Source organism: Stegodyphus dumicola, chromosome 8 (assembly GCF_044657685.1).
Source record: "Stegodyphus dumicola isolate Sdum_Otavi_A_Nest chromosome 8, ASM4465768v1".
Lineage (NCBI taxonomy): Eukaryota > Metazoa > Arthropoda > Arachnida > Araneae > Eresidae > Stegodyphus > Stegodyphus dumicola.
The window spans coordinates 102,457,138-102,467,113 of NC_140775.1; the positions used below are offsets into that span (position 1 = coordinate 102,457,138).

At 30.9% G+C, this 9,976-nt stretch overlaps 1 long non-coding RNA gene across 1 annotated transcript; it reads left to right on the top strand.

Annotated features, from left to right (window-relative positions):
* The first annotated feature begins 884 nt into the window (after positions 1-884).
* Positions 885-7,148, top strand: LOC118186121 (uncharacterized). Its single transcript, XR_015042690.1, has 3 exons — positions 885-1,038; positions 1,453-1,613; positions 6,051-7,148. It is a non-coding gene; the product is annotated as an uncharacterized LOC118186121 (long non-coding RNA).
* The last annotated feature ends 2,828 nt before the right edge of the window (positions 7,149-9,976 follow it).

Here is a 9,976-nt window from a genome sequence, read left to right on the forward strand (position 1 = left end):
CTGATTTCTCTTTTAGTAAGTGTTGCTTACATTACTCATGTCCTTACGTATTGGGGATCTTACGGTATTAAATGTGTTGATTTGGAAAGCTTTTGTACAAAGTTATATTGAAAAAACCGTCTCTTCCTTAATTTTTGCACACCAGTGTAGAAGAAGCACATGTTCAACATTCTCCTCTCCATCGAGGCTATAATTACAGACAGACTCGGCGCTCAACTTAAATCTGTTCAAATAACTTTTGAAATTTCCATGGCCAGTAAGAAATTGAGTTAATTTATAGTTTGTGAAGAAGTGATGACATGACAATCTCATCGTAATAGAAGGGAAAAAATCTCTTAGTTAAACTCCCTTTATTTGAATTAATGAATTCGTGGTTCCACGATTCCACAATACTTTCATACATGACCTTCTTATAAAAGGAATTAGCGATTGACAAAAGTGTCAATTTCCCGCTTAGTCGCCGCCTTAGCCAGGAAATCGACTTGTTCGTTCCCAACAACACCTGTATGACCACGAACCAATGAAAATGCAACCGAAATATTTTTATCTTTTAGGTTTTTCAGTTCTTTTTGAATCTCGATAATGATATTATTAGAAGAAATACATTTTAAGATCTCCAAGGATGAAAGGGAATCAGTACAAATGAGATAGTCTGAAACAGCAGTATTTGTTCAGAGACCCATTTAATGGCGAAGTTTAAGCACAAAAGTTCAGCTATAAAAACGGTACATTCTTCTCTAATTCTAAATTGAAAGTGCTGAAATTCAAGACCATTTTTGAAGACAACAAATGCCAGACAAACCTTGCCATCAGTATAGCAAGTTACAGGCGAATCATGTCAACACCGACTCTACTTCAAGCCTAAGCGCGCGGTTCGAAAATTCGTGTGACGTCACGACTTCTGGTCATAATAAACTTCGGAACGCATGCAGACTACCTGGCTCTTTGCTGATTGCTGAAGCTTCTGACGTTGTGCGAACGCTGAAGCAGAATACTTTGATTTTTTTATGGTTTTAAGGTTGGATTTATTTTAGAGAGGTAAGAATACATTACTTTACTTCTGTAAAGTATTCTAATTCTGTAAAATATTTCTAATTATATCAACGTTTTTAGGCGTATGTTCTAGTATACATGTGTTATTTCTGGTAGAGACAAGGCTGCTGTGCTATGTATAATTTCTTTTTGAATAATGTTGTGTCAGCACATCGTAGAATAAACGGGCTTTGCATAATTATATTACCTGATCTGTTTCAGAATAAAACATTTTTTTATGGACCTGTATAAATTTGATGTTATAATATAAGCTAACACAGCTTATTCTTAAAATTTTACATGCCATTAGCTATACAATATAACTATTTACTCCCTTTTATATTTAAAAATAATTAATTTATATTTTATACATAACTATTTACTCCCTTTTATATATTAATTTAAATAAAAACATTTCAGTTATTAAAATGCCGGGTAGATGCTGTGTCCCATTATGTAAGGGAAACTACCCGACAGGACCAAAAGTGTCTGTATTCTCCTTTCCTAAAAATGAAGATTTGAAGAGAGAGTGGCTTTCTGCAATCCAACGGAAAGACTTTTCACCCAAAAAGAGTTCATAGGTAAGTAAGGTAGAGTTATTAATTAATAGTGTAGATTCTAATTACATATAAGGGTTCATTCAGAAATTTTTAAATGATAATATTTTGTTACATAAACCAGGATATGCAGAAATAAATGATTGAAATATAGCTTTAATCACTGCAAATATTCTCTGGTTCTATCTGTGAAATGAATATTCTTTACTACAAATGCTCAGAATGAACCCTCTGATTTTTAAACTATTACTATTAACATAATGTTTTTTTTTTTTTTTTTTTTTTTTTAAATTTTCTCTAAAGGTTTGTGAATTGCATTTCAAGGAAAGTGATTTTAAAGTTGAAGCTTCAGCATTTGATTCTAAAAATGGAATTTTAATTTCTGCTCCACTTCAGGTGTGTAGATTAAAAGAAAATACAGTGCCATCAATATTTAAGGACTATCCATCTGTATACAGTTCAAAAAGTAGCACCATTGTACGAGAAGATCCTGATGCAAAAAAAACTGCCCGCGAGTGCCATAATTTACAGAAAGCATTGCGTGAAAGCCTTAAAGAATATGAAATGTATAATAATGATTTGAAAATTAATTGTTCTAATGATATTTTGTCATGTATTGATCGCTATGGAATATCAGCATTTTGGCATGTATACACAGTTCCAGATACCTCAACTGTTTGCTTTATTCATATTGTTTTTAGTCCTGGGCCATCAATTGATTATTCTGTAGTTGTGAATGACAATCAAGAAATGTCTGTATTTATTAAAGAAAAATCTATTATGCAATTATCTCCTTACACATTCCCACATAAAGTTACAAATTTTAATGAAATTAGGAATGTTTTAGATAAATTGGCTAATCTTCAAACCAAAGAGTTAAATTCAAAATTAACCATAACAATTGATATAATTAATGAATTACTGCAAACTATCTCTAACGACAAAAATGAGAGCATTATTAAATTTTTGCAAGACCAGATGAATCTTTTACTTTGCCCTAAAAATAATTTTAGATACAATCCTGATGTACTAGTGTTAGCATGCTTGTTAAATACTATATCACCACATGCATATAAATTTTTAAGGGATAGTGGCAGTATTATTATGCCTCATCCTTCGACTTTAAAAAAAATTTGTAGCAATTTAGTATTGCCACCATGTAATGAAACTATTGATGAAAATTTTTATAAATATATATAAAAAATCGTGTAACTTTCCTTGAGGATCGAGAAAGAAAAGTGATTCTTTTGGTAGATGAAATTTATGTTCAGCCATATTTTGATTACAAAGGAGGCTCTGTCGTTGGGGCTGCATTTGATTGTTCCAGTCCGGCAACCAGTGCATTTGCTTTTATGATATCCAGTTTGGAATCTTCATTCAAAGAGGTAGTACATATTATGCCTGTTAACACAATAAATTTTGAAACATTACATTATGTAATTAAAAAAGTGATTAGAGGTCTTGAAAATACGGGAATTATTGTTATTTGTGTTATTACAGACAACAATGCAATAAATAGAAAAGCCATGAGTTTGTTTTCAAATCCACCACGTAATTCATTTGTTTACAAACGTCCAATGAATAGGAATAGGCCTCTTTTCTACATAATAGATGCAGTTCATTTATTTAAAAATATAAGGAACAATTGGCTGAACCAGAAAAATCCTGGTACATGTATGTTTTTTCCAAATATTGAAGATCTTTCAAAGAAGCACTTCAAAACTGCTTTGTTTATGTCTTTGAGAAAGCTACATGAAATTGAAAATGACCAACTGATTACATTTTCTAATGGTTTAACTCTAAAAAGTCTTTCACCTTCTAATTTAGAGAAACAAAACATTAAACTGGTTCTTAAGATTTTCAATAAATTTACTATTGAAGGTCTGATTCATTTGGGTCCTTTGCATGAAATACCACACTATTCAGATACATCTGAGTTTATATCCATAATTTGCAAATGGTGGGATATTATGAATGTTAAAACTATGTTTAAAGGTATACATCAAAAGAGTGAATTTATGAAGCCATTAACAGCAGATGATTCTGATTCAAAAGTTGTTTTCCTCAATCAGTTTCTTAACTGGTTAGATGCATGGGAATCAATGAAATGTTCAACAGGCATGCTTACAAAAGAAACTCATGCAGCTCTCAAACAAACTACTTATGGTATACTCGAGTTGACTAGATATTGTGTTGAAGAGCTTGGAATGAAATATATACTTCCAGGAAAAATTCAGACTGATGCTCTTGAAGCCCGGTTTGGTAAATACAGACAACTTTCTGGTTCTCAGTATCATATTTCTATGAGACAGTTATTAGAATGTGAAAAAAAAAAATTAAGAATACAATCAAGTATTAAGTTAGAATTGATTATTAAAAATACTACTGTCCCTTTAACATCATTTGAATATGATGATAATCTTCATGATATTATAGAATTAGATAATACAGTATATTACCCATCATTAAATATTACGGAGAGTGATGTGAAGGGCATTAGTAGCCATCTGCCAGTTCTGACTTATTTGGGTGGTTACTGTTGTCCTGCAGTTTTAAAGAAAGTGAAATGCTGTACCTGCAAACAAAACATCACAATAAATTCCACAGTTAATCATGATCAAACGTATGATCTTATAAAGAATCTTGATTGTGGTGGACTCAGGTGGCCAAAACCATTTATTGTAAATATAATTATGTATAATTATTTAATTGTAAATAAGCTGTGTAGTGAAGAATATGAAGATTTTTTGTTGGAACAAAATCAGAGGAAAATTGTTGCAAATTTGACTTTTAAAATTTTAGAATTAAAAGAAATGCTCTTTGATGATATTATTTGTGATAATGGTCATACAAGTGAAAGTATAAGCAAACTGATAATTTGGATATCAACAAATATCATGCTCAAGAATCTTTGCAATAGGAAAAATGATGATATTAAGTCCAATAAAGAAAAAAAAAGACACTTGCAAGGTAACATTGATGCTGTCTTTAAAAGTAATTTTTAAAGTTCTCTCAAACTGCATCTTTACTAAATATCTACGTGTCATCTTTGGTGAGCAGCTGAGATTTAAGAAGCATGTTTGTTATACATTTAAATTGCTTTATGCCAAAATTTATTTTGGACTTGTATATATTATTCTTTGCTTATTTAACCAAGTTTTTAATATTACTCAAGATTTTATATAATTTTTAATTTGCTTTATACTAAGTTACTTCTCAAGGTCCTGAAATTTCTATATTGTATTTACAAGCGCCTTTGCTAAATATCTACGTGTCATCGTTGCTGAGCAGCTGAGATTTAAGAAGCATATTTATTATACATTTAAATGCTAAATATCATATTTTATTCTGGACTTGTAGATATTATTCTTTGCTTATTTAGTTATTTAACCAAGTTTTTGGTATTACTGAAGATTTTATATTATTTAAAATTTTCTTTATACTCAGTTACTTCTCAAGTTCCCAAAGTTTCTATTTTGTATTTCAACTGTGTTTCTTAAAATGTTCATCATTATTTAAGATTTTGTATCCTGCAATTACATGGCATAGTGTAGTCATCGTGTAGTAGTGTAGAAAGAACATATTACATGGCATAGTGTAGTAGTGTAGAAAAAAGACAAATTCCATAATGTCTTCTTTCTGCACAATCTAACTCTAATATTTCTATTTATGCAATAATTGTATGGACTCTTTCTGGATAGTACTACATGTTCAGCTCAAGTAATATTTGCTCTTCACATTATTCACAGTGAATAAGCACAAATCAATCTACTAATATACCCGTGTGGTGACCGGGTGTGAAAGAATAGTCCCAATGTAGCTCATACATGTCGTAAAAGGCGATTAAAATGGGTACCCAGCGTCTGGGGGTATAGCCGGGCACCCTGCCCCTGGGGATTATATCAGGGAACTGGTCCTCCAGGTTGGGGGTTGGGTGTGGGGCTAACTACCCCACCCCATAAAAAATCTCACTGTTAAGAAATCCAAAGATAGAATTAGCCGGACTGCTTCTACTGGAAAACGACTTGGAAATGGCCTAGGGACTTTTCGTTTTGGAACATGAAAAATAAGCAAACAGACTAAAAGTTTGAAAAGTTATTGAAATAATTAAATAAAGAATGATGAAGTGTGACTGCAAGGGACGTCCGGTATCCTTTTCTGTCATTGTACTTTTCCTGACATGATAAGGCTCTACCACGTACACTTTGGTAACGAGGCTTGGAAACCTCGGCTAACACCTTGTTGTTTATTAAAAAGAAAAAGAGACATACAGCAATAATTATATTTCATAATAATAATTTTGACCCAAGCTCTATAAATATATTATGATATTAATTTATAAGTCTTTGCAAAGTTACATACATAGGTCTTTATAACATTTCACCTGTATAATAGTTATATGATATATGATTTTAAAGACTAAAAAATAAATTTGTTCTGTTTTTTCTTTCTTTGTTTCAGGTATTCATAACGAAGAAAGGAGTGTTTTTATCATGAAATGGCTTTCAGGTGTAAAAATGCATAGGATATATCTTAGTTTATTGAAGTTAAGAATTGGTGCTTTGTGGACTAAAAAATATGTGCAATATCCATTGTCACACCACTCTGTTCAAGAATATCGATCAGTCCTGAATGATAAAGAAAATGATTAACAAAGGAATATCTAGAACTTGATTGTGTGCATGATTTAATTCCAAATATAAGTATTGGAATAATTCATCCTCCTTATTTTCAACAAAAACTCTTCATTTGGTAATATACATTTGTGCTTATCAGTGTGGTGTCTTGTGTAACAAATCGTCAGTATTATAAAATAGATGGAAAGATCTTTGATTATTGCAAGAGCTTTATGTGCTGAAGAAGTAAAAAAATGTCCCAGATAATTGTGGATATTATGAAACTGAGTATTATAAGAATGGAAAAATATTTCTTAATCAAATTACCTTGTGATGCATGTAATGGGTATGTTTATTTTATTTCATATAACTGTAAATTTAATTATTGATAATAAGCAAACTTTTTTTTTTCCCCTAAAATGCCATTGGTGTATTGTCATTATTCTATATTGACATGTATTCTCTTACATTTATCATTGAAACCAGAGATTTTATAATAGAATATGGGAAACTTGTGTTGAAGGCCTGTTGATTGAAATACAAGTGACCATTACATCTTTGGAATTTGCATTCTCATTGCCAATTTTGAAAAGACATTCTTTTACATTTTCTTAAAAAAGTTAACATTCTAATGACTTTAGAAGTAAACATTGGCGACTTCATATGAACCAGTCTCTTCGTGAGTTTAGCAAAAAATTTGCTGATGGCTTCCCCATAACAGAACTGTACTGGATTCTATACCTGAATATTGCATTAAAAGGAGAGAAAACCATTTATTATGAAGATAATAAATGATTCATATTATGAATGTTCATTTCTTATAATGATCGAGTTTTATATTCTTGCATTGTATTTCTTTTGTGTCAACACAGAATAAATTGTGTTGGATTTCAGTTATAATGATATGTGTAAAGATGCTGTAATAAAATTTGTTATAAATGTACTGTTGTGTATTTTTCTTTAGCAGTTGAATTTATGAAAATTTGTATTATTTTCTAACAAATAAAATTTTATATTTTAATATAAATCCATCTATGAACATTACAACAGATATTATATTCTGGAAAATAATTTATTATGCCTTTTCAAAACTAAGTTTAAAATGAAAACAAACTTGAATGCATAATAATTTTTAATGAATAAATAAAATGTGAAATATGAAAAGTGTTCTGACATGTCACATTAAGACTGCAATCAAATAAAGAATTCTTTATATGTGCATTGGTTTTTGTTTACAATTTGCATAGTCTTGAATATTTTACTGATCTAAATTCATTTTAAAAAATTTGGTGTCATGATGAGTAGTGTAATAGGTAAAAGTTTACAATTGGGTGTCCCATGTATTTTGGCGATTCTTTTTTGACACCAAGATTGGCGTCAGGAAGGCACAATTTCAAAATGGCCGCTATACAAAACCAAAATAAGAAGTCAAAGAATCGCACAAGCCCACCAGTGGGAAAGCGGTAAAAGCCGCTGAACACTGGTAGTTCGGTCCAGGGTTCGAATCCCGGCAAATGGGCTGGCTGCATGGGCGTTTTCGTGGCTTTCCCCATGTGTAACTTGGATATGAGCATATGAGCCAGTTTACCTTAAAAAGACCTCGGTTTAATCCTAGTATCCGGTGCACACAGGATTTGGCTACTTTTGGCGACTTTATGATGAGCAGTAAAAACGGGACATATATGATGAGTAGTAAACGCGTCATTCAAGGAATATATATAGTTATACATAGCATATACTATGTATATAGTGTATAGTATATACATAGACATTCTTTGGGTCATTTTTGGTGTTGGCGATAAGTTTCAAAATCGCACCAAGGCTGCACCGTATACTAGGATTTTAAAAGTTTAATCCTAGTATGTGGTGCACAAGGGATTTGGCTACTTTTGCCCACTTTATGATGAGCAGTAAACGGGACGTATACGATGAGTAGTTAAACAGGTCATTTTGATGTTGGCGATAATTTTCAAAATTGCACCAAGGCTGCACCGTATACTAGGATTTTAGCAAGACCTCCACGGGGCATTCCTCCTTTTCCTGTAGTGCCTAAAGGCGGAGCATGTAATAAGTAAAAGGAAAAAAAAGAATTGCACGAACTCTGTGTCCATGTACACATCGATATGTTTTCACTTAAAAAAGCATCCTAGAATTGCACAAACTAGGCATTGCGCACTGCCTTAAATTTGTCCATGTACACATCAATCTATTTTCATTTAAATAAGGAAGCTAAAACAAAGTTAAACCTATCATGGTAACCTGAAGCGAGGTTTCATTGCCAAAATAAAAATAATAATAAAAAAAAAATGTCGCTAATCAAAGGGGCACCCAATTCTACACTAGAGCCTGATTTTATTTTCTTAATATATATATATATAATGTTTAAAAGCTGATATCATTTTTACTTTAAACAATATTCCCGAAAATATATGCTCTTTTGTGAAATGTGTACTTTATAATCTGTGCAAAATATTACCATAAATAAAAAAACTTAATTATTTCTTAAATATAAAGTAATTAAATACTTTCATTATCCCTATGATTATAAGAATTATAACTGAAAGGGCATAAACAAAAACACAATTAAAGGAAATGCAGTACTGAAAGTTTCTGGTTAGCAAAAAATTTGCAACAGAGCAAGCCATTACAATACTATAAGAATTGATTAGTAAGGTAAACATTAGTTGAGCATTCTTCCACAGTAGCAATAAATTTTTCATTTATAATTCTTAAAACACGCCAAAACAGATTCACGATTGGTGCCTCTGATTTAAGGTCACACAAAAGTAAATTTGATTTAGCAGACCAAGAGATATTCCATGTCAAATTTACGAGAAAGATCTTCACCAATGTTAAGCTTATTATCTAATATTCATAACAGTTTGGTTAGTTGACTATCACAAAGCTCAAAAGTACTATCTGCTCATGGTGAAGGACTTTCTAATGAGAACTGGCTTGTATTCACTTTATACGTAAAAAAAAAAACTTAAAAAAAAAACCAACCATGCAGACAGCATGTTCAGAAAAAGAACAAAAAATGTACTCTTAGCATTCAGTAATCTTAACCATTCAGCTACTTGTGGGTATAACTATTGTTCTAAGAGATAAGCAACAATTTTTCAGCAATAACTAATGTACTTTTTCACAGGCAGAACTGAACAGTAAAAACTTCTTAAACTGTCGATTCAGATTCTAATTTAGTTTCTTCCTTTTAAAAGCAGGAGCTTCAAAACTTTCCTCATGCTGCTTTTTATTTTGAATAAGCTTCTTGAAAAAAAAAAAAAAAAAAAAAAATCCATGTGCAGTCAAACATTTTATGATCTTTGTTTTGATATTGTAACAGGAGGGAATATATACCTCATCTGATTTTGCATATTTATAAATTCTTCGTCCATAGTTATATTTCCACATATTATTTTGTCTTGAAAATTTTGAATTATTTTTTCACATAGAAAGCATAATTTAAAAATTTCAGGAGGACTTTTAAATCCCCCCTAAATTTGCAAAATTAATTAATTAATACTGCTAATTAAAACATATTTCCTGTTCACACATTGAAAATAAATTTAAAGTAACTATAGTTAGAAATACAACATGAAGGTTTACTATAACATAAAAGCATGATAATAGGATCAAAATGATGCATAGAATATTTAAATTAATACTTCTTCAAAATGCCTAGACAAATACACAATTTATTTATCTTAATATAACGCAAAACCTAAATAATTTATAATTTAGATCATAACTATGTATCCAATTTTTAACAAA